At 51.5% G+C, this 27,341-nt stretch overlaps 13 non-coding genes across 13 annotated transcripts; all 13 read left to right on the plus strand.

Annotated features, from left to right (window-relative positions):
- Nucleotides 1-4: 4 nt before the first annotated feature.
- Nucleotides 5-86, plus strand: LOC120368143 (small nucleolar RNA SNORD115). Its single transcript, XR_005582348.1, has one exon. It is a non-coding gene; the product is annotated as a small nucleolar RNA SNORD115 (small nucleolar RNA).
- A 75-nt stretch (nt 87-161) lies between these two features.
- Nucleotides 162-243, plus strand: LOC120368134 (small nucleolar RNA SNORD115). The gene has a single exon (XR_005582339.1). It is a non-coding gene; the product is annotated as a small nucleolar RNA SNORD115 (small nucleolar RNA).
- Nucleotides 244-1,987: 1,744 nt separating this feature from the next.
- Nucleotides 1,988-2,069, plus strand: LOC120368169 (small nucleolar RNA SNORD115). Its single transcript, XR_005582372.1, has one exon. It is a non-coding gene; the product is annotated as a small nucleolar RNA SNORD115 (small nucleolar RNA).
- Nucleotides 2,070-2,144: 75 nt separating this feature from the next.
- On the plus strand, nt 2,145-2,226 carry LOC120368138 (small nucleolar RNA SNORD115). Its single transcript, XR_005582343.1, has one exon. It is a non-coding gene; the product is annotated as a small nucleolar RNA SNORD115 (small nucleolar RNA).
- A 1,758-nt stretch (nt 2,227-3,984) lies between these two features.
- Nucleotides 3,985-4,065, plus strand: LOC120368148 (small nucleolar RNA SNORD115). Its single transcript, XR_005582353.1, has one exon. It is a non-coding gene; the product is annotated as a small nucleolar RNA SNORD115 (small nucleolar RNA).
- A 1,804-nt stretch (nt 4,066-5,869) lies between these two features.
- On the plus strand, nt 5,870-5,951 carry LOC120368144 (small nucleolar RNA SNORD115). The gene has a single exon (XR_005582349.1). It is a non-coding gene; the product is annotated as a small nucleolar RNA SNORD115 (small nucleolar RNA).
- A 1,797-nt stretch (nt 5,952-7,748) lies between these two features.
- On the plus strand, nt 7,749-7,830 carry LOC120368141 (small nucleolar RNA SNORD115). The gene has a single exon (XR_005582346.1). It is a non-coding gene; the product is annotated as a small nucleolar RNA SNORD115 (small nucleolar RNA).
- Nucleotides 7,831-9,656: 1,826 nt separating this feature from the next.
- LOC141584728 (small nucleolar RNA SNORD115) lies at nt 9,657-9,738 on the plus strand. Its single transcript, XR_012517933.1, has one exon. It is a non-coding gene; the product is annotated as a small nucleolar RNA SNORD115 (small nucleolar RNA).
- Nucleotides 9,739-9,813: 75 nt separating this feature from the next.
- Nucleotides 9,814-9,895, plus strand: LOC141584727 (small nucleolar RNA SNORD115). The gene has a single exon (XR_012517932.1). It is a non-coding gene; the product is annotated as a small nucleolar RNA SNORD115 (small nucleolar RNA).
- Nucleotides 9,896-11,615: 1,720 nt separating this feature from the next.
- LOC120368180 (small nucleolar RNA SNORD115) lies at nt 11,616-11,696 on the plus strand. Its single transcript, XR_005582382.2, has one exon. It is a non-coding gene; the product is annotated as a small nucleolar RNA SNORD115 (small nucleolar RNA).
- A 2,622-nt stretch (nt 11,697-14,318) lies between these two features.
- Nucleotides 14,319-14,402, plus strand: LOC120368178 (small nucleolar RNA SNORD115). Its single transcript, XR_005582381.1, has one exon. It is a non-coding gene; the product is annotated as a small nucleolar RNA SNORD115 (small nucleolar RNA).
- A 2,125-nt stretch (nt 14,403-16,527) lies between these two features.
- On the plus strand, nt 16,528-16,609 carry LOC120368182 (small nucleolar RNA SNORD115). Its single transcript, XR_005582383.1, has one exon. It is a non-coding gene; the product is annotated as a small nucleolar RNA SNORD115 (small nucleolar RNA).
- A 10,348-nt stretch (nt 16,610-26,957) lies between these two features.
- On the plus strand, nt 26,958-27,035 carry LOC120368184 (small nucleolar RNA SNORD115). The gene has a single exon (XR_005582385.1). It is a non-coding gene; the product is annotated as a small nucleolar RNA SNORD115 (small nucleolar RNA).
- The last annotated feature ends 306 nt before the right edge of the window (nt 27,036-27,341 follow it).

Consider the following 27,341-nt stretch of genomic DNA (forward strand, 5'->3'; position numbering starts at 1 on the left):
GGTTGGGCCGATGATGAGAATCTTATATTGTCCTGAAGAGAGTTGATGACTTAAAAATCATGCTCAATAGGATTACGCTGAGGCCCAGCCTAGGGGAGAATTTTGAAAGACGATGCTGGGTCCCACTGGATCCATGCTTGGGGTGAGGGGTGCTCTAGGTTGGGTCAATGATGAGAACCTTATATTGTCCTGAAGAGAGGTGATGACTTAAAAATCATGCTCAATAGGATTACGCTGAGGCCCAGCCTAGGGGAGAATTTTGAACGCGGGCACTGGGAATCATGAGGTCCCTGGCAGGGCCACTGTAATTTGGGCTGGAGACCTTGAGGTCCTCAAGGGCCTCTCAGGGGTACCCAGCCCTGTCTCTGTGCTCCTCCATGAAGCTCACCAGGCTCCATGTGTGGACTTGGTTTGACCCACCTGTTCCCCAGGGGCAGGGCACACTGGGGGCTGCTCTCTGAGCCCCCGTTCTCTGCTTGTGTCTTTCAGTGAGTTCTTCAGCTCAGAAGGGCCCCTTGGCCTTGACCTGCATAGGTGAGTACACCCTGCTGGCGTCATGGGCCATGAGTCAGGCCCTGTGCTCTCCCTGAGGGTCAGTCTTCCGGACAGGAGGGTTTCCTCAGGGAGCTGACCTGTGTCTCCACTGGGTAGGGACAGTTTCTCCAGGAGGGCAGCTTACTTGGGATTCGTACCCAAGACCTTGCCTTTCTGAAGACCTGCAGGGTAACAGTGGTCCAGGCAGGGAAGCGTTCCTTCGGCCCCACGCAGGGCAGCTTCCCTCTGAGACTGTGCGTGTGTCAGCCTGGAGAACTGCCCAGGCCACGCGAGGGGGTCACAGGGCCTCCGGGGCACCACGGGGATCATGCAAGAGCTCTCTTTCCCTGCAGAGGGGTGCCTGAATAAGGTCATGGAGTCGGGCCATGGACATTCAAGGATGGTACCCCAACCATGGCCCTAAAAGGGCTGACCCTTTTGAGGAATGGGCCATCCCGTAGCGCATCTTTGAGCTTTGTTGGGGGCAGTGCTGTTTCCCTGGGTGTGAGTCAAAGCTGAGTTCTGGCCAATGCGTGGTGGTGCTGCAGGCGGGCCCTGGGAATTGTGGGCTTTAGGCCATGTCGGCAGCCCTCGTCCTGCTGGAGGACACCCCTTCCCCACGGTCAGAGGCTGGAAGAGTGGATCCTGAGGTGGGAAGGCCTGCTGTCAGTGGTCCTGTCTTGGGAATTTGCCACCTAGGCCTTTTCTATGCCATGGGGTCATCTCCAGGGTGGCAGAGTCTTCGGCCTAAGGAAAGGAAAGGGTGGCCCAGCTCTGTGTTTGAGACACGTGCAGGCCATGGATGGGGACCCACCACAGAAAGCACGGGGCCCTGGGACTCCAGGCTTCTATTTCAGTATGGCTTGCAAAGGGCCACACCCAGGGGCAGGCTGTGCCGCTTCCATGTCCACAGCGGCACGTGGCTTCTGGGCCAGCCTCCTCGGTTGGCCATGAGCTGGTTGGTGACCTCGGCCCATGCTCAGTGATCCCAGAACAGCCCTGGGATCGTGCGAAGGGGAAGGCAGAGGGGCAGAGGAGGTGCCCTTAAGGTCTGCAGTAGGGCACTGCCTGGGGGTCTTGCCCAAGCCCAGTGACCTCCCTGAACTGTTTTTTCAGGGTTTGGTCATGGGGAGGGCCAAGGGTGCCCCATGTCCGTGACGGGTCAGTGTTCCACATGGATCCCATCACATGGTAACCCTTACCCCCTTCCCCACATGCAGGCGTGAGGCCCTGACTGGACACATGTTCTCCTTCTGTCCCCCCAGACGTTGAGCCCGGAGGAAGACTTATGTGAGGCCCAGTGGACCCAGGCCAGTGTCCGTCAGCCAGGTGCTCAGTCCCTGGTGCGCTGAAGCTCAGGCCCTTCCTGGCACCCTGGTCTCCTGCACTGAGCTGTGGTGAGCATATCTGGGTCCCACTGGATCCATGCGTGGGGAGAGGTGTGCTCTCGGTTGGGCCAATGATGAGAATCTTATATTGTCCTGAAGAGAAGTGATGACTTCAAAATCACGCTCAATAGGATTACGCTGAGGCCCAGCCTAGGGGAGAAAATTGGAAGACCATGCTGGGTCCCACTGGATCCATGCTTGGGTTGGGGGGTGCCCTGGGTTGGGTCGATGATGAGAACCTTATATTGTCTTGAAGAGAGATGATGACTTAAAAATCATGCTCAATAGGATTACGCTGAGGCCCAGCCTAGGTGAGAATGTTGGAAGAGGACGCTGGGATGCCCAGTCGCCTGGCAAGGCCACTGCATTTTGGGCTAGAGACCTGGAGGCCCTGAAGGGCATCTGGAGGGGTCCAGCCCTGTCTCTGCGGTCCTCTGTGAGGCAGCCCAGGCTCCGTGTGCGGGCTTGGTGTTGCTGCTCCTGTTTCTGCGGGCAGGGCACGTGGGTGGCTCCTCCTGAGCCCCCACTCTTTCCTTGTGTCTTTCAGTGAACCCTTCTGCCAAGGGTGGCCTCCTGGCATTGACCAACATAGGTGAGTGGATCCTGCTGGGTCATGGGTCCTGAGCCAGGCCATGTTGGGTCACCGAGGGTCAGCCTTTGGGCCACGAGGGTTTTCCCCGGGAGCTGACCTGGATCCCCACCAAGGAGGGATGGTTTCTGTAGGAGGGCGGCTTCCTTGGGAATTTTGCCTAATGAGGATGCCTTCCCCGAAGCCCTGCAGGGGTGATGATGGTCCAGATAGCAGAGGGTTTCTTCAGCCCCATGCAAGACATGGCCCAGTGAGAGCTGGTGTGCGGGTCAGGCCTCGAGGACTGAGGTGGGCCAGAAGGGCTCTGGGGTGCCATGAATGCGAGAGCTCTCAGTCCCCGAGTTTGTTCCAGGGTGCGGTGACAGGGTTGGGCTATGGAGGTTCAAGGGTCTCATCCCCTCTGTGGCCCTGAGTGGGGCTGACCCTGTTGAGCAGCGGGCCATCCCAGTGGCACGTACTCAGCCTGGTGGGGGTGGTGCAGTTTCAATGTGGTTGGGTCAAGGCTGAGATCCGGCCGGCGCCTGGTGGTGCTGAAGAGCATCCGTGGGACCTGTGGGCTTTGGGCTATGGGGTCAGCCTGCATCCCATTGGGGGTCACCTGTTCTCTGAGTTTTAGTGGCAGTAATGGTAGCATTCTGAGGTGGGGTGGCCTATTGTCCCCGTACCGGCAATTTGCCATCCGTTTTTTTCTGAGCCATGGGGTCACCTCCAGGGTGGCAGGGTCTTGGGCCCAAGGAAAGGAGAAGATACCGTGTAGCCGTTGATTGGCCGAGTGTGGCCCGGCTCTGTGTTTGGAGGTGTGTGGGATATGGATGGGGTCCCACCAGTGAAAGCACGTGGCCTGTCTCCAGGCTGTGATTTTCAGTGCACACTTGGAGAGGGCGCCTCGGCGGTTGCCTGCCACACCCGGGTCAGGCTATGTGACTGGCAGATTTGCATGGTGCATACCTTCCGAGCTGTCCTCCTTGGTTGGCTGTGAGCTGGTTGGTGGCTGTGGCTCATGTCCAGTGGTCACAAGGCAGTCCTGAAATCATGCTGGGGAGCCAGCGGCGGCACTGGAGGTGCTCTCTGGGCTGGTAGTAGGGCGCAGCTCAGGCGTCTTGCCGGAACCCAGTGACCAGCCTGCCCCGTTTTTTCAGGGTTTGGTGACCGGGAGGGCTAAGGGTGCCCTGCATACGTGACGGGTCACGGTTCCACATGGACCCATCACGTGGGTATCCCTTAATGCCTTTTCCACACTGAGGTGTGAGGCTCTATTTGGACACGTGTACTCCTCCTGTCCCCCAGATAGTGAGCCCAGAGAAAGACTTGCGTTGGACACAATGGCCCTGGGACAGTGTCTGTCAGCCGGGTTCCCAGCCCACGATGCGCTGGAGCTCAGCCCTTTCCCGGGGCCCTGGTCTCCTGCACTGAGCTTGGTGAGCACATCCTGGTCCCACTGGATTCATGCGCGGGGAGTGGGTGCCCTGGGTTGGGTCAATGATGAGAACCTTATATTGTCTGAAGAGAGGTGATGACTTAAAAATCATGCTCAATAGGATTACGCTGAGGCCCAGCCTAGGGGAGAATGTTGGAAGAAGATGCTGGGATCCCCAAGTCCCCAGCAGGGCCCCTGCATTTTGCGCTGGAGACCTAATGGCTCTGAAGGGCATCTGTAGGTGCCCAACCTGTCTCTGTGCTCCTCATGAGGCAGCCCAGGCTCCCTCTGCGGGTCTGGACTCGGTGCTCCAGTGGCCTGGACTGGGGAACCTTGGTGGCTTCTTCCTGAGCCCCTGTTCTCTCCTTGTATTTTTCAGTGAGCTCCTCTGCCCAGGTGAGCCGCCTGGCATTGACTGTAATAGGTGAGTGGATCCTGCTGGGGTCATTGGCCATTAGCCAGGCTGTGTCGGGCCCCCAAGTTTCAGCTGTTGGGCCCCAAGGGTTGTCTCAGGCAGCCAACCTGATTTCCCACCTGGGAGAGATGGGTTCTCCAGGAGGCAGCTTTTTTGGGAATCACACCCAAGGAGGAAGCCTTCCCTGAAGCCCTGCTGGGGTGATGGTGGTCCAGGCAGGAAACGGTTCCTTCTGCCCAATGCAGGTCAGCACTCACCTGAGACTTGGTACTCCAGTAAGCCTTGAGTCCTGCCCAGACCACATGAAAGGGGCCAGAAGGGCTTCGGTGCCACAGGAGTAACAGGGGAGCTCTTGGTCCCCAGAGTGTGGTGTGTTAATGGGCCCATGGGGTTGAGTTGCAGAGATTCAGGGATCCTGCCCCACCCATGGCCCTGAATGTGACCATCCCTGTTGAGCAATGGGCTCTCCCAGTGGGTCTCCTGGAGCCTGGTGGGGGACAGTGTTATTTCCCTGGGGTTGGGTCAAGGCCGAGGTCTGGCTGGTACATGATGGTTCTACAGGCCAGCCCTGGGACTCGTGAGAATTGGGCCAAGGGGCAGCCTGTATCCTGCTGGCGGTCACCCTTTCTCCGAGGTTGAGTGTCATGAAGGGTGGCCTCCTGTGGTGGGAAGGCCTGCTGTCGAAGGACCTCTACTGGGACTTTGTTGCTCAGGCTACTTGGGAGCCATGGTGTCACCTCCAGGGTGTGGGATCTTGGGACCAAGCAAAGGAGAGGGCACCATGTGGCTCCTGATTGGCCATGCGTTGCTGGCTCTGTGTCTGGGAGGTGTGTGGAGTGTGGATGGAGATCCACCAGAGAAAGCAAGTGACCATGCAGCCTCCGGCTGTGATTTCTTGTGCACGCTTGGAGAGGTCACCTGTATGCATGCCCACCATGCCCATGGGAAGGCTGTGCCCCTGCCAAGTCTGCAGAGGTGCTTGGCCTCTGGGGCAGCCTCCTTGGTTGGCCGTGACCTGGTTGGTGGCCTGGGGCTGTGCCCAGTGGTCTCAGGGCAGGTCTGGGGTCATGCAGGGGGGAGCCATTTAGGGCAGTGGAGGTACTCTCAGGGCCTGCAGTATGGCAGAGCCTGGGCGTTTTGCCTGAGCCCGGTGACCCTCCTGCCCTGCCCTTCCCTGGTTGGGTGGCAGGGAGGGCCAAGGGTTCCCTGTGTCGGTAACGAGTCATTATTTCATATGGCGCTCATCCCATGTGTCCATGGAGGGGACCAAAGATGAGCTGACACCCACCCCCACCTTCTCCACAGGGAAGGTGGTCACATGTCCTCCACCTGTGCCCCTAGATGGTGAGACCGGAGGAAGACTTCCGTGGGCCCGCTTTTCCTGGGCCAGTGCCGTCAGCCAAGTCCCAGTTCGTGGTGCGCCGAAGTCCTGGCCTTTTCTAGCACCCTAGTCTCCTGCACTGAGCTGTGGTGAGCACATCCAGGTTCCACTGGATGTTTGTTAGGGGAGGGCAGTTACTTGGGTTGGGTCGATGATGAGAGCCTTATATTGTCCTGAAGAGAGGTGATGACTTAAAAATCATGCTCAATAGGATTACGCTGAGGCCCAGCCTAGGGGAGAATGTTGGAAGAGGTTGCTGGGATCTCGACATGTCTGGCAGGGCCACTGTATTGTGGACTGGAGTCCTGGAGGTCCTGAAGGGCATCTTGAGGTCCCCTCCCCTCACCGTCTCTGTGCTTCTCCTTGAAGCAGCCCAGGCTCCCTGTGCGGTTTGGAGTTGGTGCTCTAGTTCCCTGGGCCGGGGAAACTTGGTGGCTTCTTCCTGAACCCCTGTTCTCTCCTTATGTTTTTCAGTGAGCTCCTCCACCGAGGTGAGCCACCTGGCATTGACCATAATATGTAAGTGGGTCCTGATGGGTCATGGGCCGTTAGAGACGCCACGTGGGGTTGCCGAGGGTCAGACTTTCAGCCCCGAGGATTTTCTCAGGCAGCCGACCTGAATTCCCACCAGGAGGGCAGCTCTTTTGAGAATCGGACCCAAGGGAGACAGCTTCCCTGAAGCCCTGCAGGGGTGATGGTAGTCCAGGCAGGAAAGGGTATCTTCAGCACCCACGCAGCACAGCTCCTATCTGGGACTAGGTGCTCGGGTTAGGCCTTAAGGACTGCTTAGGCCACAAGAGGGGGACAGAGAGACTTTAGGGCACCACAGGGCTCACACAGGAGCTCGGGGTGCCTGGTGCGTGGTGCACAAATGGGCCTCTTGGGTTGAGTCACGGAGATTCAAGGATAGTGCCCCACTATGGCCCTGAATGTGACTGTCCCTGTTGAGAAAAGGGTCATCCCAGTGGGTCTCCTGGAGCCTGGTCAGGGGACGGCGTTGTTTCCCGGGTGTTGGGTCAAGGCAGAGCTCTGGTTGGCACCTGGTGGTGCTGCAGGTCAGCCCTGGGACTTGTGGGCTTCGGGCCAAGGGGGAGCCCACATCCTCCTGCAGGTCACCCTTTTTCCAATATCAAGTGTCTGGAAGGGTGGCCTCCTGAGGTGGGAAGGCCTGCTGTCGAGGGACCTGTCCTGGCAATTTGTCTCTCAAGCTTCTTCTGAGCTTTGGGGCCACATCCAGTGTGTGTGGTCTTGGGCCCAGGCAAAGGAGAGGGCACCATGTGGCTCCTCATTGGCCACGTGTGGCCGGCTCTGTGTGTGGGAGGTATGCAGAGTATGGATGAGGACCCACCTGAGGAAGCACGTGGCCCTGTGGCCCCAGGCTGTGATTTCTGTTTCACTCTTGGAGAGGGTGCCTGGATGCACGGTCCCCACACCCGGGGAAAGGCTATGCGACTGCCACGTCTGTGTGGCTTGTGGCATCTGGGCAGGCCTACTTCGTTGGTCGTGTCCTGGATGGTGGCCGGGGTCTGGGCCAGTGGTCCCAGGGCAGCCCTGGGGTGATGCAGGGGAGCAGTTTTGGACAGCAGAAGTGTTCTTGGGGTCTGCAGTACAGCACAGCCTGGGCATTTTGCTCAAGCCCAGTGACCCACCTGCTCTGTCCTATCTGGGTTCGGTGGAAGGGAGGGCCAAGGGTGAACCCCATACTTGACGGCTCAGCATTTAACATCAGAGTCATCACACATGTCCATGGAGGGCAAGCAAGGGTGAGCTGGCACCCCCATCCCCTTCCGTGCATGGAGGTCAGTTTGGGTACACGTCTTCCTTCTGTCTCCCCAGATGGTGATCCCGGAGGAAAACTTGTGCTGGGTCTGCTGTGTCTGGGCCAGCGTCAGCCGTGCAGGTGCCCAGCCCCCAGTGTGCTGAAGCTCGGGTCCTTCCCGGAGCTCTTGGCTCCTGCACTGAGCTGTGGCGAGCCCATCTGTGTCCTGCTGGATGCATGCGTAGGGATGGGGGTGCCCTGAGTTGGGTCGATGATGAGAACCTTACATTGTTCTGAAGAGAGGTGATGACTTAAAAATCATGCTCAATAGGATTACGCTGAGGCCCAGCCTAGGGGAGAATGTTGGAAGAGGATGCTGGGATTCTAAGGTCTCCAGCAGAGCCACTGTATTTTGGGCTGGAGACCTTGAGGCCCTGAAGGGCATCTCTGGGGTGCCCAGCCCTGTCTCTGCGCTCCTCCACGAGGCAACCCAGGCTCCCTGTGCTGACTTAGTGTCCGGGCTCTGGGTCCCTGGGGGCGAGGCGCGTTGGAGGCTCCTTCCTGAGACCCTGTTCTCCCCCATGTCTTTCAGTGAGCTCTTCTGCCCAAGTGGTCCCCCTGACCTTGACCAGCATAGGTGAGTGGACCCTGCTGGGGGTCATGGGCCATTAGCCAGACCATCTGGAGTTACCGAGGTTCAGACTTGAGGCCCTGAGGGTTTTCTCAGAGAGCTGACCTGAATTCCCACCTGGGAAAGATGAATTTTCCAGGAGGGCTGCTTTTCTTGGGAATTGAACCCAAGGAGGATGCCTTCCCTGAAGCCCTGCATGGGTGACATTGCTCCAGGCTGGAAAGGGTTCCTTCACTGCCGTGTAGGGCAGCCTGCAGCTGAGACTCAGTGCTCAGGTCAGACCTTTCAGACCCTAAGGACTGCCAAAACACATGAGCAGGGCCAGAGGGGCTCCGGGTGCCATGGGGTCACATAGGAGCACTCAGTCCCTGGAGTGTGGTATGTGGATGGACCCGTAGGGTTGGGTTGTGGAGATTCAAGGATCACGCCTCACCTATGGCCCTGAATGGAACCATCCTTGTTGAACAATTGCCCATCCAGGTGGGTCTCCTGGAGCCTGGTTGGGGGCAGCATTGTTTCCCTGGGGTTGGGTCAAGGAGGAGCTCTGGCCAGACCTGGTGGTGCTACAGGTCAGCCCTGGGACTCTTGGGCATTGGGCCAAAGGGCAACCCTCATCCTGCTGGGCGTCATCCCATCTCCAAGGTTTGAGTGTCGCGAAGGGTGGCCTCCCGAGTTGGGAAGGCTTGCTGTGAAGGGACCTGTCTCATTTTGTGGCTCAGGCTGCTTGGGAGCCATGGTGTCACCTTCAGGATGGAAGAGTCTTGGTCCCAAGCAAAGGAGAGGGCACCATGTGTCTCCCAATGGCCAAGTGTGGCTGCCTCTGTGTGTGGGAGGTATGCGGAGTATGGATGGGGACCCACCAGAGAAAAGATGTGGCCCTGCAGCCCCAGGCTGTGACTTCTGGTGCACACTTGCAGAGTGCAGCTAGATGCGCGCTCCCCACACCCAGGGTAGGCTGTGCGACTGCCAGGTCTGCAGCAGGGTGTGGCCTCTGGGCCAGCCTTCTTGGTTGGCCATGAGGCGGCTGGTGTCCCTGGCCTGTGCCCAGTGGTCTTAGGGAGGAGTCCCTTGGGTCATGCAGGGGAGCCTCTTGGGCAGTGGAGATGCTCTCAGGATCTGCCGTTTTGGGTGCAGCCTAGCATTTTGCCTGAGCCCAGTGACCTACCTGCCCTGTCCTTCCAGGGTTTGGCGGCAGGGACAGCCAAGGGTTCCCCATGTCGGTGATGATTCAATGTTTCACTTGGATCTCATCACATGGGTCCATGGAGGGCAAGCATGTGTGAGCTGGCCTCACCTACCTCCTTCCCCACATGGAGCTCATCTTGGACACATGTCCTCCACCTGTCCCCCAGATCAGGTGAGACTGAAGGAAGACCTGCATTGGGCCTGCTGTTCCTGGGCCAGCGGCCATCAGCCAGTTGCCCAGTCCCTGGTACGCTGAAGCTCAGGCCCTTCCTGGCACCCTGGTCTACTACCCTGAGCTGTGGTGAGCACATCTGGGTCCCACTGGATCCATGCATGGGGAGAGGGGTGCTCTAGGTTGGGCCGATGATGAGAATCTTATATTGTCCTGAAGAGAGTTGATGACTTAAAAATCATGCTCAATAGGATTACGCTGAGGCCCAGCCTAGGGGAGAATTTTGAAAGACGATGCTGGGTCCCACTGGATCCATGCTTGGGGTGAGGGGTGCTCTAGGTTGGGTCAATGATGAGAACCTTATATTGTCCTGAAGAGAGGTGATGACTTAAAAATCATGCTCAATAGGATTACGCTGAGGCCCAGCCTAGGGGAGAATTTTGAACGCGGGCACTGGGAATCATGAGGTCCCTGGCAGGGCCACTGTAATTTGGGCTGGAGACCTTGAGGTCCTCAAGGGCCTCTCAGGGGTACCCAGCCCTGTCTCTGTGCTCCTCCATGAAGCTCACCAGGCTCCATGTGTGGACTTGGTTTGACCCACCTGTTCCCCAGGGGCAGGGCACACTGGGGGCTGCTCTCTGAGCCCCCGTTCTCTGCTTGTGTCTTTCAGTGAGTTCTTCAGCTCAGAAGGGCCCCTTGGCCTTGACCTGCATAGGTGAGTACACCCTGCTGGCGTCATGGGCCATGAGTCAGGCCCTGTGCTCTCCCTGAGGGTCAGTCTTCCGGACAGGAGGGTTTCCTCAGGGAGCTGACCTGTGTCTCCACTGGGTAGGGACAGTTTCTCCAGGAGGGCAGCTTACTTGGGATTCGTACCCAAGACCTTGCCTTTCTGAAGACCTGCAGGGTAACAGTGGTCCAGGCAGGGAAGCGTTCCTTCGGCCCCACGCAGGGCAGCTTCCCTCTGAGACTGTGCGTGTGTCAGCCTGGAGAACTGCCCAGGCCACGCGAGGGGGTCACAGGGCCTCCGGGGCACCACGGGGATCATGCAAGAGCTCTCTTTCCCTGCAGAGGGGTGCCTGAATAAGGTCATGGAGTCGGGCCATGGACATTCAAGGATGGTACCCCAACCATGGCCCTAAAAGGGCTGACCCTTTTGAGGAATGGGCCATCCCGTAGCGCATCTTTGAGCTTTGTTGGGGGCAGTGCTGTTTCCCTGGGTGTGAGTCAAAGCTGAGTTCTGGCCAATGCGTGGTGGTGCTGCAGGCGGGCCCTGGGAATTGTGGGCTTTAGGCCATGTCGGCAGCCCTCGTCCTGCTGGAGGACACCCCTTCCCCACGGTCAGAGGCTGGAAGAGTGGATCCTGAGGTGGGAAGGCCTGCTGTCAGTGGTCCTGTCTTGGGAATTTGCCACCTAGGCCTTTTCTATGCCATGGGGTCATCTCCAGGGTGGCAGAGTCTTCGGCCTAAGGAAAGGAAAGGGTGGCCCAGCTCTGTGTTTGAGACACGTGCAGGCCATGGATGGGGACCCACCACAGAAAGCACGGGGCCCTGGGACTCCAGGCTTCTATTTCAGTATGGCTTGCAAAGGGCCACACCCAGGGGCAGGCTGTGCCGCTTCCATGTCCACAGCGGCACGTGGCTTCTGGGCCAGCCTCCTCGGTTGGCCATGAGCTGGTTGGTGACCTCGGCCCATGCTCAGTGATCCCAGAACAGCCCTGGGATCGTGCGAAGGGGAAGGCAGAGGGGCAGAGGAGGTGCCCTTAAGGTCTGCAGTAGGGCACTGCCTGGGGGTCTTGCCCAAGCCCAGTGACCTCCCTGAACTGTTTTTTCAGGGTTTGGTCATGGGGAGGGCCAAGGGTGCCCCATATCCGTGACGGGTCAGTGTTCCACATGGATCCCATCACACAGGTAACCGTTACCCCCTTGCCCACACGCAGGTGTGAAGCCCTCTTTGGACACATGTTTTCCTGTCCCCGCAGATGGTGAGCCTGGAGGAAGACTTATGTGAGGCCCAGTGGAGCCAGGCCAGTGTCCGTCAGCTAGGTGCTTAGCCCCCTTTGTGCTGAAGCTTGGGCGCTTCCTGGCTGTGGTGAGCACATCTGGGTCTCACTGGATGCATGTGCTTGGAGGGTGTTGCCCTGGATCGGGTTGATGATGAGAACCTTATATCGTCTTGAAGAGAGGAGATTACTTAAAATCATGCTCAATAGGATTACGCTGAAGCCCAGCCTAGGTGAGATTTTTTGAAGAGGACACTAGTATCCCCAGCAAGGCCACTGTATTTTGAGTTGGAGACCCAGAAGCCTTGACGGGCATCTGTAGGGGTCCCAACTCTATCTCCACGCTTCTCCATGAGGGTCCCCAGGCTCCCTGCGCAGGGTTGGTGTTGGTACTCTGGTTCTTTGGGGATGGGGCAGGTTGGTGGCTTTTTCCTGAGCCGGTGTTCTCCCACCCTGTGTCTTTCAGTGAGCTTTTCCACCTAGGTGTACCTCCTGGCATTAACTGGCATAGGTGAGTGGACCCTGCTGTGGTCATGCACCATTAGCCAAGCTCTTTGGGGTTGCTGAGGTTCAGCCTTTGGGCCACAAGGGTTTTCTAAGGCAGCCGGCCTGAATTTCCACCTGCGAGAGATGAGTTCTCTGTGAGAACTGCTTTTTTGGGAATCAGACCCAAGGAGGATGCCTTCCCTGAAGCCCTGAAGGGGTGATTTTGGTCCAAGCAGGAAAGGGTTGCTTTATCCCCATGCAGGGCAGCCTCAAGCTGAGACTCAGTGCTTGGGTCAGGCTTCAAGGACTGCTCAAACACATGAGCGGGGCCAGAGGGGCTCCGGATGCCATGGGGGTCACATGGGAGTTCTCAGTCCCCGAGTATAGTGTGTGAATGGACCCGTAGGGTTGGGTCATGGAGATTCAAGGACCGTGCGTCAACCATGGCCACACTGCAAGCCCAACCCTGTGTCTGGGCACTTCTGTGAGGCACCCCGGCCCCACTGTTCAGGCTTGGTGTCTGTGCTCTGGTTCCCTGGGACACGTTGGCAGCTGTTTCCTGAGCCCTCCTTCTTCTCTGTGTCTTTCAGTGAGCTCATCTACCCAGGTGGGTCCCCTGGCTTTGAGTGGTGTAGATGTTCAAGGCTGAAGCAACAGCATGCTTGCATCCTGTTTTGGTCATGGGTTGTGAGTGAGGCAGCGTGGGGTCGTCATGAGTCAGCCTTTGGATCTCTAGGGTTTTCTGAGGGAGCTGACCGAACACCCACGGGGAGGGATGCTTCCTCCAGGAGGGTTGCTTCCTGGGGAATTTGACCATAGAGCATGCATTTTTTGAAGCCCTGCAGGGGTGATGCTGGTCCAGGCAGGAAGGAGTTCCTCCAGCCCAGGATAGGGCAGTTTCCAGCTGAAACTCCATGGGCAGGTGAGCCCTCGAGGACTGCCCAGGCCACATGAGGGTGGCAGCAGGGTCACTGGGGTGCCCTGGGGCTAACATTGGGGTTCTCCTTCCCCCAGAAGGGTGGGTGATAGAGCCCACATGGTCAGGCTTTGGAGATGCAAGGAATACTACCCACCATGGCCCTGAATGGGACTGACTCTGTTGAGCAATGGGCCATTTCAGTGGTGCCTCCTTGAGCTTGGTGGGGGGCGTTGCTGTTTCACTGCTGTTGGATGAAGGCTGAGCTCTGGCTGGTGCCTGGAGGTGCTGCAGGCCATTCCTGGGGCTCATGGACTTTGGGAAAGTGGGCAGCTTATGTTCTGCTGGGGTCATCTCTTCCTTGAGGTCCAGTGATGGGAAGTGTGGCCACCTGAGGTGGGAAGGCCTGCTTTCAAGGGACCCGTCCTAGGAATTTGCCACCTAGCCTGCTTCTGAGCCATGGGGTCACCTCCAGGGTGGTGGGGTCTTGAGCTCAAGGAAAGTAGAGGACACCATGTGGTTCCCAATTGACGGAATATGGCCTGGCTCTGTGTGTGGGAGGTGTGCAGGGCATGGATGGGGACCCACCAGAGACAGCATGTGGCCCTTGTGGCCCCAGGCTTTGCTTTCTGGTGCATTCTTGGAGTAGGCACCAGGGCGGCCCTACCACACCCAGGGGCAGGCTCTGCCACAGTGGCTCTTGGCATCAGGACCCGCCCCCTTGGTCGTGAGCAGGTTGCTTGTCCTGGTCCATGCCCCATGGTCCTGGTGTGGGCCTGGGGTTGTTTAGGGGAGCCGGCCCTGGCAGTGGAGGTGCTCTCGTGGCCTGCAGTAGGGTAGAGCTCAGGTGTCTTGCTTCAGCCCTGTGACCCTGTCTGGTGCCTGGAGGTGCTGCAGGCCGGCCCTGGGGCTCATGGTCTTTGGGCCAAGGGGACAGCTCACGTCCCTCTAGGGTCATCCCTTCCTTGAGGTCCAGTGGCAGGAAGCGTGGCCTCCTGAGGTGTGAAGGCCTGCTGCTGAGGGACCTGTCCTGGGAATTTGCCACCCAGGCTGCTTCTGAGCAATAGGGCCACCTCCAGGGTGGCGGGGTCTTGAGCCTCTCTTTCCAAGGTTTGGTGGCAGGGAGGGCCGAAGGTGCCTTGTGTCCATGATGGCTCACTGTTCTTCATGGATCCCATCACATGGATATCCCCTACTCACCTTCCCTGCTTTGATATGTGAGGCCCTGGTTGGACCCATGTCTTCCTCCTGTCTCTCCAGATGGTGAGCCTGGAGGAAGACTAGTGTTGGGCCTGCAGGCCCGAGGCCTGTGTCCATCAGCCAGCTTCTCAGCTCCCAGTGTGCTGAAGCTCAGACCGTTCTGGTGCCCTGGTCTCCTGCACTGAGCTGTGGTGAAATTATCCAGGTCCCGCTGGATCTATGCATGGGGAGGGGAGTTCCCTAATTGGGCCAATGATGAGAACTTTTCCAATTGTCCTGAAGAGAGGTGATGACTTTAAAATCATGCTCAATAGGATTACACTGAGACCCAGCCTAGGTGAGAATGTTGGAAGAGGTTGCTGGGATCCCAGGATTTCTGGCAGGGCCACACTGTGTTTGGGCTGGAGACCTGGAGGCCCTCAGGGCATCCATAGGGTGCCCAACCCTGTCTCTGCACTTTTTCTTTCTTTCTTTTTTTTTTTTGGAGACGGAGTTTCGCTCTTGTTACCCAGGCTGGAGTGCAATGGCGCGATCTCGGCTCACCACAACCTCCGCCTCCTGGGTTCAGGCAATTCTCCTGCCTCAGCCTCCTGAGTAGCTGGGATTACAGGCACGCGCCACCATGCCCAGCTAATTTTTTGTATTTTTAGTAGAGACGGGGTTTCACCGTGTTGACCAGGATGGTCTCGATCTCTCGACCTCGTGATCCACCCGCCTCAGCCTCCCAAAGTGCTGGGATTACAGGCGTGAGCTACCGTGCCTGGCTTCTGCATTTTTTTATGATGGTCCCTAGGCTCCCTGTACGGGCTTGGTGTTGGGGCCCCGATCACCCGGGGATGAGGCAGGTTGGTGGCTCCTTTCTGAGTCCCTGTTCTCCCCTTGTGTCTTTCAGTGAGCTCTTCTGCCCAGGTGGGCCTCCCAGCATTGACTGGCGTGAGTGGGCCCAGCTGGGGTCATAGCCTGTTAGCCAGGCCGTCTCGGAGTTGCCGAGGTTCAGCCTTCAGGCCACGAGGGTTTTCTCAGGCAGCTGACCTGAATTCCCACCTGGGAGAGATGAGTTCTCCAGGACGGCTGCTTTTTTGGGAATTGGACCCCAGGAGGATACCTTCCCTGAACCCCCGCATGGGTGACGGTGGTCCAGGCAGGAAAGGGTTCCTTCACCCCCATGTGGGGCAGACTCCAGTTGAGACTCAGTGCTTGGGTCAGGCCTTAAGGACTGCCTAAACACAGAAGGGGGGCCACAGTGGCTCTGGGTGCTATGGGAGTCACAGGGAGGCTCTCAGTCCCCGAGTATAGTGTTTGAATGGACCCATGGGGTTGTGTCGTGGAGATTCAAGGATCGCGCCTCACCCATGGCCCTGAATGGGACTGTCCCTGTTGAGCAATTGGCCATCTCGGTGGGTCTCCTGGAGCCTGGTGGGGGGCAGCATTGTTTCCTTGGGTTTGGGTCAAGGCAGAGCTGTGGCTGGCACCTGGTCGTGCTATAGGTCAGCCCTGGGATTTGTGGGCTCTGGGCCAAAGGGCACCCTGCATCCCTCTGGGGGTCATCCTATCTCTGAGGTCAAGTGTTGTGAAGGGTGGCATCCTGAGATGGGAATGCCTGCTGTGAAGGGACTTTTCCCAGAATTTTGTTGCTCCGGCTGCTTGGGAGCCATGGTGCTACCTTCAGGATGGAAGAGTCTTGGTCCCAAGCAAAGGAGAGGGCACCATGTGTCTCCCAGTGGCCAAGTGTGGCTGCCTCTGTGTGTGGGAGGTATGGGGAGTATGGATGGGGACCCACCAGAGAAAGCACGTGGCCCTGCAGCCCCAGGCTATGACTTCCGGCGCACGCTTGCAGAGTGCAGCTAGATGCGCGCTCCCCACACCCAGGGTAGGCTGTGCAACTGCCAGGTCTGCAGCAGGGTGTGGCCTCTGGGCCAGCCTTCTTGGTTGGCCATGAGGCGGCTGGTGTCCCTGGCCTGTGCCCAGTAGTCCCAGGGAGTCCCTTGGGTCATGCAGGTGAACCCTCTTGGGTAGTGGAAGCCCTCTTAGAGCCTGCCATATGGCACAGCCTGGGCATTGTTCCCAAGTCTAGTGACCTACCTGCCCTGTCCTTCCAGGGTTTGGTGTCAGGGAGGACCAGTGGTGCCCCATGTTGGTCACGATTCAGTATCACGTGGATCTCATCACATGTGTCCATGGAGGACGAGCATGCATGAGCTGGCACCCCCTACCCCCTTCCCCACATGGAGGTCATTTTGGACACATGTCCTCCACCTGTGCCCCAGATGGTGAGACCAGAGGAAGACTTGCATTGGGCCTGCTGTTCCTGGGCCAGTGGCCATCAGCCAGGTGTCCAGCCTCTGCTGTGCTGAAGCTCAGGCCCTTCCTGGCACCCTGGTGTCCTGCACCAAGCTGTGGTGAGCACATCTGGGTCCCACTGGATGCATCCATGGGGAGGGGGCTGCACTGGGTTGGGTCAATGATGAGAATCTTACATTGTTCTGAAGAGAGGCGATGACTTAAAAATCATGCTCAAGGGCTGGGCGCGGTGGCTCAAGCCTGTAATCCCAGCACTTTGGGAGGCCGAGGCAGGTGGATCACGAGGTCAAGAGATTGAGACCATCCTGGTCAACATGGTGAAACCCCATCTCTACTAAAAATACAAAAAATTAGAGGGGCATGGTGGCGTGTGCCTGTAATCCCAGCTACTCAGGAGGCTGAGGTAGGAGAATTGCCTGAACCCAGGAGGCGGAGGTTGTGGTGAGCCGAGATCGCGCCATTGCACTCCAGCCTGGGTAACAAGAGCCAAACTCTGTCTCGGGAAAAAAAAAAAATCATGCTCAATAGGATTACGCTGAGGCCCAGTCTAGGGGAGAATTTGGAAGACTGTTGAGGAGCATTAAGCTTACCCTGCCCCCACGGCTCCCTTGTGGCGGATACTTTTAGTTTGTAATTAGTGATAGCTGGGTAACAGCTGCCTACTTGGTGTATTTTTACATTACAGAGAACACCTGTGTATTAATGAGAGTCACCTGTCAAGAGCAGATAAATACGAGGATGAACGCCTGCTCCAGGCCTTCAGTCTGGAGAGGTGTTAGCCCCGCAGGCTCTGAGGCTGGTGGTCTCCAGGATAGATCAGCTCTGTTTTGCTGTTTGGGTGTCTGTCTCTCAGATACCTTCAGCACCACCTGGGTGGGGGTCTCCTGACCGAGCTGGTACTTAGTAGAAGATGACGCTGGGATCCTGAGGTCCCCAGCAGGGCCGCTGTATTTTGGGCTGGAGAACTTGAGGCCCTGAAAGGCGTCTGTAGGGTGTCCCAACCCTGTTTCTGCGCACCTCCGTGAGACAGCCCAGGCTTCCTGTGTGGGCTTTGGCTCCCCGAGTGTGGGGCATGTTGGCGGCTCCTTCCTGAGCCCACGTTCTCACCCGTCTTTCAGTGAGCTCTTCTGCCCAGGTGGGACCCGTGGCCTTAAGTGGCGTAGGTGAGTGTATCCTGTTGGGGTCATGGGTCATGAGTGAGGAGATGTGGGGTCATCGAGGGTCAGCCTCTGGCCACTAGGGTTTTCTCAGGGTGCCTACTTATTTCCCATCCTGGAGGGGACGTTTCTCCAGAAAGCTTGCATTTTTGGGAATCTGACCCTGGAGAACGCCTTTCGTGAAGCCCTGCAGGGGTTATGGTGGGCCAGGAGGAAAAGGTTCCTTCAGCCCAGTGTAAGGCAGCTCCCAGCTGAAAGTCATTGGGCTTCTCAGGACTCGAAAACAGCCTAGGCCACGTGAGGGGAGTCACAGGGGCCCTGAGGAAATTTGGGTGCCACACTGGAGTTCTCCCTCCCTGGAGAGTGGTGGGTGATTGGGCCCACACAGTCATGCCTCAGAGATTCAAGGAATGTGCCCCACCCGTGGCCCTGAATGGACCTGATCCTATTAAGCAATGGGCCATCTTAGTGGCGCCTCCTTGAGCCTGGTAGGGGGTGGTGCTCTTTCGATGTGGTTGGGTCACGTCTGTCTAGTGTGTGACAACTAGGATGAGAATGTGAGGTGTTCCATAATATGCTTTGTGAAATATGAAATTGAATTAATTGTTGAGCAACTTGATACCTGATTTTCAGCTGCTGAGTGCTATGTGGTTCTGTTATTACCAAAATACCGAAAGTGTATGCTATAAATAAATGCCAGATGCTACTGATAAAAGAATCAAAGGATTAAATATTCTTTTTTTTTTTTTTTTTTTTTTTTTTTTGAGGCGGAGTTTTGCTCTTGTTACCCAGGCTGGAGTGCAATGGTGTGATCTCGGCTCACCGCAACCTCCGCCTCCTGGGTTCAGGAAATTCTCCTGCCTCAGCCTCTGAAATAGCGGGGACTACAGGTGTGCACCACCATGCCCAGCTAATTTTTTGTATTTTTAGTAGAGACGGGGTTTCATCATGTTGACCAGGATGGTCTCGATCTCTTGAGCTCATGATCCACCTGCCTCGGCCTCCCAAAGTGCTGGGATTACAGGCTTGAGTCACCGCGCCCGGCCGGGATTAAATATTCTTAACTGTCATTGTCTTCACTTATTAGAAGTTCATCATTGGCCCCAAAACATTCTAACACCATTAAAATTTATTTAACCATGTATTTATACCCAAATACTACACATTAGGTATGTCACCAATGAGTTATGAGATTTCTCAACTTGCGCAAATCAATTTCAGGCAAAATCAAAGATTTTCTCATGAGATTGGATCAAGCAAGCAGATCAGTCACTCACTAAAAACAGATAATCATTAATGATAATTATGTTGCCTGAATAAATCCAGTCTCTTTGATATGATATGTCTGTCTCCAAGGGGCTCTTTGAAGTTTTAATTTGTCAAAGGCAGCAACTTTCTTCCAAGCATCTCTGCTAGCAGAACACACTTGGATCCAAAATAACCATGGTTTTAGTTCCAAATATGCCAAGATTACTATAACTTACATGTCATAAATCCTTTTACTATAACATACATGTCACTTAAATAAGGCTGAAATGGTTGAAACTTGATCACAAAGAAGTGCATAGAGATATGCAAACAAGTTTCCACAAAGGTTTTTTACTCTAGCCCCCTGTAAAATTCTGCATGTCTCTTCTTCTGCCACTTTCAAAATTTTGATAATTCTAGCTTATGTAATAAGTTTTGAAATTGGGAAATGTAAGTCCTCCAGTGTTGTTCTTTTTCAAGAATAAATCTTGACGTTGTTTTGTAAATTTGTGGTCACCTGTAATTCATGTGAATTTTAGGATTAACCTTTCCACTTCTGCAAAAACAACATTAAGACTTTGATAGGAATTTTACTGAATCTTTTTACTCTGTAAGAATTGTTGACTGAAAGTCTATTTTGTCTGACATTAGTACAGCTACCTGAGCTCTCTTTTTGGTTACTATTTGCATAGAACTTTTCTCATTCTTTCACTTTGATCCTATTTGAGTCTTTGGATTTAAAGTATGTGTCCTGTAGACAGCATGCAGTTGGATAATTTTAAAATTCATTCTGCCAATATCTGACTTTTGATTAAAGTTAAACTCAATTAGAGTTTAATCTATTTACTTTTAAATGTGGTAAGAACTTACTTCTACTATTTTGCTATTTTTTCTGTATCTGTACTACCGTTTTTTCTTTAATTTTACTATATCTACATACATTCTTTTTTATTTGATTTTTATACTGTTGCATTTTGATTCCTTTCTCATTTCCTTTTCTGTATTTTGTTAGTTATTATCTTGGGAATTTTAATTAAAATCCTACATTTTTACAATCCAGTCTGAATTGATACTAACTTGGCTTTAATAGTATACAAAACTATTCCTATACTCCTCTGCATCCCTACTTATGTTATTGTCACAAATCATATTTTTATACATTGTATGCCCATTAACATACCTTTATAACTAGCTATGTTTGTCTTTTAAATCATATAAAAGAAAAAAGAGTTACAAATCCAATATACAGTAATACTGGCTTTTATATTTCCTATATAATTAATTTTACTGGTGTCCTTTTTTTATTCGTATGGCTTTGAGCTAATGCCAACTGTCATGTGATTTCATTGTGAAGCACCCTCTTAACACGTTTAATATGTCATCCCACTTCCTTTTAGTTTTTTTTTTTTTTTTAATGCTGATGAGCAACTGGCTGTTAATCTTACTGCAGATCCCATGTATGTGACAGTTCAGTTCTATCTGTGGCTTTCAAGATTTTATCTTTGAACACTGTCATTATGTTTCTTGGTGTAGATCCCTGAGTTTATTCTGCTTGGAGTTTGCTGATCCACGTTAGATGTGTAGATCTTAACTAGACATGTACTTGTCTAGTCTAGTTCAGTCTAATATCTTTGTTCCCTCTTGGACAGTTTGTTAATATTTTTGTTTGTTTTTGAGACATGGTTTTGCTCTGGTCCCCAGGCTAGAGTGCAGTGGCACAATCTCGTGGCTTACTGCAGGCCAGCCTTCTGAACTCAATTTTCCTGCCTTAGCCTCATGAGTAGCTGGGACTACAAGTGCATACCACCACACCTGGATCATTTATTTTCATTTTTAGAGATGGGGTCTTACTGTGTTGCCCAGGCTGTACTTGAACTCCTGAGCTCACGTGATCCTCTCACCTCAGCTTCCCAAAGAGTTGGGATTATAGGCTTGAGTCACTACACCCAGCTAGGATGTTGTGTTTGGAGGTTCTACCAGAGAACACAGCAACCATTATACCGTGACCAAAGCATGGTTCTCTTGTATCCAGGAAAGTCATCTTCTTTGGCAGCGCATGCAAGAGTAAGACACGTGGAGCGGTGAGGATGGAAGGGGACACCTGGCTAGGCAGATCGGCCAGATCGACCCTGGCCGTCAGTGGGGTGACAGATGTCACGGTCAGACCTTCAGCTAGGGTATTTTGAATATGATAATACAGTAACTCTGGAAATCAGATTGTTTTCTAGCTAGGGTTTGCTGTTGTTGCTTGTGATGGGCTATGGTCAGGTCACCTATTTGTTTAGTGCTGTTTCCAAATTAATTTTTTTGTAAATACTATTTCTTGTCATGTATGGTCATGGAAGTCTTTTTTCCATTGTCTTAGAAGTTAGCAAGTGACTTCCCAGGCAGCAATGGCTTATTCATTTGCCTTTCAATATTTTAGGGGAAAAGTCCTCCATGAAGCTGCTCTGCCCTGAAAGAATCTTGACTTAGGCGAAGCCAAGTCCCCTATGTTAGTCCTTTGGGGAAACTTGTCAGGTCAGAAGACACAAACATAACTCCTTGGGTACAAGGTCTTCTCTGCTCCCTTTATGGACCAAGTAGGGCTAAAGTAAATTAAAATGTTATGAAGATCTACTATGATTAAGTCATCTTTCTCCTGATTAAACATTCTCGTAATTTTTATAAATCTGATTTTTCTACCAGAGTTCCAATAAAGTTGATTCAGACACACTTTGCCACATATTTTAGTGGGAAGAAATGGAAACCTAGAATTCCCTATATACCAGCCATTTAACACTTTGCTGTTTGCATCCCCCTTGTGGTTTTTTTTTTTTTTTTTTTTTTTTTTTTTTTGAGACGGAGTTTCGCTCTTGTTGCCCAGGCTGGAGTGCAATCTCACCGCAACCTCTGTCTCCTGGGCTCAGGCAATTTTCCTGCCTCAGCCTCCTGAGTAGCTGGGATTACAGGCACGCGCCACCATGCCCAGCTAATTTTTTGTATTTTTAGTAGAGACGGGGTTTCACCATGTTGACCAGGATGGTCTCGATCTCTCGACCTCGTGATCCACCCGCCTCGGCCTCCCAAAGTGCTGGGATTACAGGCTTGAGCCACCGCGCCCGGCTCGAAAATCTATACTTTTTATCTGAACTTGGTTTAATGGAAATTTGAGAAATTTTGTCATTAATTTGTGCCATGTTAGATGTGCAAAATTCATTTAGTTCTAAATACATGAGAAGGCAATTCCTCCCTTAAAATTATAAGACTGTAGTGGTGTAGGGATGTGTTTAGCCATTGATGAACTTGTCATGACTGAAAGAGTCTGACAATTAAGGGAGAATGTGAGAGATTCACAATACGCCTTGTCTGTGAAATTTGACATCGAATAAATTGTTGAGTCATTTGATACCTGATTTTCAGCTGCTGAGCACTGTGTGGTTCTGTTATTATCAAAACATTGGACGTAGGCTTTTCAGTTCAATCATCATGAACCCTATTATGAGTTCTTCTCAATGAGTGCATGACTAACCCAACTGATGAGATCCTTATAATAAAAACTTCACATTTTAATGAAATTGGATTAATACGTTGAGAAGTTTTATTATTCATTGGCATTGTCTTTATAGTATGCTAGTCTTCTTGGCTAGATACAAGGGTAGGCATATTTATTATTTTCAGTTTGCTGTAATTTTGCGATATTTCGGGTCGTTGATTCATAACAAAGTCAGTAAGGATTGGAGCTAGCAGTTTGAAATGCAGGTATAAACATTACTTTTAATATGTGAAATTGAATACAATTAGGAGTTGCTTGCCTGGTTTCTTAGATCCATATCCTGAATTTTATGTGTCTCCGGTAGGTTTATTATAATGGGTGTATACATAATGCTCAGTGCTAATTGTTACCGATGTGGCTTCCTGAATATGTAGATAAGAAATGGTCAGTAGGAAGCTCCTGTTTCTGCATGGAACCACCTGACAGGTTTTCCTAAATAAAAAAGCTGTATGGGCCAGGTGCAGTGGCTCATGCCTGTAATCCCAGCTCTTGGAGAGGCGGAGGTGTGTGGATCACCTGAGGTGGGCAGATCACCTGAGGTCAGGAGTTCAAGACCAGCCTGGCCAACATGATGAAACCTCATCTGCACTAAGCATACAAAAGTAGCAGGATGTGGTGGCACATGCCTGTGATACCAGTTGCTTGGGAGGCAGAGGCAAGAGAATCTCTTGAACCTGGGAGGCAGAGGTTGCAGTGAGCTGAGATTGCACCATTGTACTCCAGTCTGGGCAACAAGAGCAAAACTCCATCTCCAGAAAAAATAAAAAAGCAAACAAAGCTGTATGCTTTGCCCTTAGAGTTTTTGGTGAATCAATGGTTTACAGTTTGTCCTGGGTCATTTTTTCAGAACTGACCATTTGTGTTAATTAAGGAATAGCATACACGAGCTATAGGACATGAGATGTTTACTTCTTATTCTCAATGTCCTATCTCTGTCCCTTTGGATAAAATGCACTCTTAGCCTGCTGCCACTGGGGAAACTGACTGTACACATTTTCTTTCCAGGTATCCTGCCTCAGGTCCACCTGAGCTTCAGTTTACCCTAGTACCAGGGTTTAATGTTGACATCTTTTCATTCTAAGAGGATGTATGTGCTCATAGGATTTCATATGACTTTGACGAAAATTATGGAATAAAAATCATGCTTATTAGGAGCTGTGGACCCCAGGATAGGTCACGAGTAAGGGTTAGGATTTTGCCTCCCTTAGATTTATTCTGGGAGAATTGTATTTAGGGCTTGAGATGATAAGACTCAGAAGAAGCTTATTTTTGTCATCTTTGTCTATGCTCATCTAAATAAAAACACACTTTTAGAATGTGTTAGCCTGATTAAGTGTTTAATGACTAATTCTTCTGTTACTTAGAAGCTTATGCCTGTCTATTTGTTTTTAATTTGTGTTTCTGGTGTTCCAAGTGGCATGAGATACATAATTTAATAGATAAAATAGATGATAGTGTCTGCTTTTGGTGACTGATAAATTCAAGAATGCTATCAGAACAGTGAATATGGCCTTTAAGATAACTGGTTTCATTCATTCTGTCATATGAATATTATGTGTTCTTCTCAATAAGTTACTGAACTTCGTGATGGGAACATCATAATAATATCTTCACTCTACAAGAATTTGCTTTGATTTACTATTTTGAGATTCATCTTGATGATACAATATTCAGGTCAAAATACAGTCGGGAACAAATTCACAACTACCATGTTATTTTAAAGTTGCTATGGTGTTGTGATGTTTACATATCATTAAAGACCTACTCACAGCCAAATGACCTAATCAGTTGTGGCCTGGGGATTGAGACTCTAGTCCATGCTTAGCCTATAATACATGAAATTAAATAATAGTGCAGACTTATATCTGATTCCCAATCATAAATTTGTATTTTCATTACGCTCTTTGCAAGGTAATAGGTATGCTATGGATGAAGCCAGCGCTTTCCGAGGTGGCTTTTTGTATGTATAACCAAGGGATTACCAATGGGAGCTTTCATTTCTGTGTAAAACCACAAGGCAGATTCTTTAAGGAGGTGAAACCTCTATACTTTGTTCTTATTTTGTTTGTCGAATCAATCATCTATAGCCTAATTAATACATCTTCTTCTGATTCATCATCCTCTTCTAGAAATGAAAAAATGTCACACACAAGAAGTACATATGAGAGGTATATTTCTTGTCTTTGACTACTGTCTTACTCCCATATTTTAGGTAAAAATTTCTGAGAAAGAGGACTTTCTGGCTTATGCCCTCAGCACAACTTTTCCTACCCCAGAACTGTGCACTCAGTGTTGCCAACTACAGTCTACTTTTTATACCAGAGTAGAAGATTGTCATTTTTGGTAAGGGTTTTCAGAAATAAATAAATGTATGTTTGCAGAGTGCCATGTCTTGGGTGAATGATCAAACATAGTCTTGTCTGAGCCAATGTGATGGCCTGTGGATCACATTTGATAGACCTAATCTGAGAGCTAGCTTAAGGTGGCAATAAAAGGATGGGACATGGACTTCCTGAGTCCCATTCCAGGGGGATTTTATTTTGGCTTGAGTAAAGGAAACTGTCCTAGGATTTCTTTCTGTACAATTTTTTTATTCGATTCTAAGTAGCCGACAATTTCCATGCCTGTTAGCCGGCTAGTTAGTGCTCACTCTTTATTTGTCTTTTCCTTTTCCTTTTCCATTTTCCCCTTTCCCCTTGTCCCCCCTTTTTCCCTTTCTCCTTTCTTTCGTCTTGCTCTGTTGCCCAGGCTGGAGTACAGTGGGGCAGTTTTGGTTCATGGCAACCTCTGCCTCCCAGGTTCAAGTGATTGTCATACCTCAGCCTCCCAGGTAGCTCAGACTACAATTGCACATCACCATTTTGTATTTTTTTTTTTTTTTTTGAGACGGAGTTTCACTCTTGTCACCCAGGCTGGAGTGCAGTGGCGCGATCTCGGCTCACTGTGACCTCTGCCTCCAGGGTTCAAGCAATTCTCCTGCCTCAGCCTCCCAAGTAGTTGGGACTACGGGCGTGCACCACCATGCCCAGCTAATTTTTGTATTTTTAGTAGAGACGGCGTTTCACCATGTTGACCAGGATGGTCTCCATCTCTTGACCTCATGATCCACCCACCTCAGCCTCCCAAAGTGCTGGGATTACAGGCTTGAGTCACCGTGCCCGGCCTACCATTTTGTATTTTTAGTAGAGACGGGGTTTTGCCATATTTCCCAGGCTGGTCTTGAACTCCTGAGCTAAGGCAGTACACCCTCCTAGGCCCCCCAAAGCGGGGGTATTATAGGCTGGGATTACAGGCGTGAGCCACTATGCCCAGCCAGTGCTCTGTAGTTCTTAATTCTCTGGCATTTCTGGAACTAATGCTTTGTGTTTTTCCCTGTGTGTTTCTCAATGTTTGCTTGGTAGAACATAACACAATTTCATGATTTTGTGTGAGTGGTTTTTGGTTGTCAGGTTTTTGTTTTTTTTTTTTTGAGACGGAGTCTTGCTCTCTTGCCAGGCTGGAGTGCAGTGGTGCGATCTTGGCTCACTCTAACCTCCAACTCCCTGGTTCAAGTGATTCTCCTGCCTCAGCCTCCTGAGTAGCTGAGATTATAGGCATGTGCCACCAAACTCAACTAACTTCTGTATTTTTAGTAGAGATGGGATTTCATCATGTTGGCCAGGATGGTCTTGATCTCCTGACCTCATGATCTGCTCACCTTGGCCTCCCGAGGTACTGGGATTACAGATGTGAGTGGCTGCGCCTGGCCTCGTTGGTAAGATTTTAAATAGAGCACTAGACTAGTGAAAATAGGACACTAAAATATTTAGTTTTGTTCAGTCAGGAAGGCTGAATATCGTAATAAGTTTTTTCCTTACCACTGGCTGGCCTACTTCATAAGATCTTCATGAGAAAATCTGTACTTTTTATCTGAATTTGCTTTAATTGAAACTTGGTAACTTTTGTGATTTTATGGTATATCTTTGTATTTATTATAGTCGAAGTGCATGCATAGATAAATTCATCCCTGTTATATAATTGAGGTGGCTGTGGTGTTGTAATGTGTTCTGATAATTGATGAACTACTCCTAGCTGAAAGACATAGCCAATAGTGACCTCAAGATTGAGATTCACATAAATCTCATGTTGCCTATGTAATATTGAATAAAATATATGAAGCTTGATATCTTTTAAAGTTCCTGATATTTATATTGCTTTATTTATTTGCTTATAATAGAAAGTAAATGCTGTGGTAAATTACTGTTGTTCTTGATACTGCTTTCTTGAAGATATATTCAGGAACTTGTTAAGGACCTGTTTCCTTTGTTATGTCCATGTTTGGTGTTTGCTAGGCTACAGCCTAAGTAGGAAGGTCTTTTAATAGTAAGGATAATATTCTGTGTATATAAATTACGATAGTCAATGTGAGCCATGCACACGTGAGAGATACGGTTTTCATTTTGAACTATTGTCCTAATACTATCAAAGTTATAAAGAATAATTAAAAAGTGAACTCTGAGGCTTCTGGGGCACCTGGTCACTGCACAGGAGTCCTATAATGACTGTCCCGGTTTCCTGTTCACTTTGTCACCAGAGTTTAAGGATATAGAATCTGGTAAGAGTTTATAGGACCAACTTGACGTTTGTGTGGATAGTCCATAACTTAGGTCAATGAGACCTGTTTTTGCCATGAGGAGTTATATTGACATAAAAATTATGCTCAATTGGAATACACTGAGTCCTAGATGTTAACTCTAGGATTGTGCGTGTGCTCTTAGTTCCACCCCATAAAAATATTTATTTATGGGCTTGATATAATGACTCCTGTAGGAAACTTGTTTTACCCACTTTGTATATCTGCTTACATGAGAAGCGTTTTCTGATCCTTTCAAGCCCAACTTGCTATTTTATACGTATATGTGGGGTACAGGTGCAGTTTTGTTACATGGATGTACTGTGTATGGTGAGGCCTGAGCTTCTAGTGTAACGGTCGCCCAAGCAGTGTCCATTGTAGCCATTAAGTAGTTTCTTGCTCCTCAACCCGTCCCA

This window comes from Saimiri boliviensis, chromosome 5 (genome assembly GCF_048565385.1).
Source record: "Saimiri boliviensis isolate mSaiBol1 chromosome 5, mSaiBol1.pri, whole genome shotgun sequence".
Classification (NCBI taxonomy): Eukaryota; Metazoa; Chordata; class Mammalia; order Primates; family Cebidae; genus Saimiri; species Saimiri boliviensis.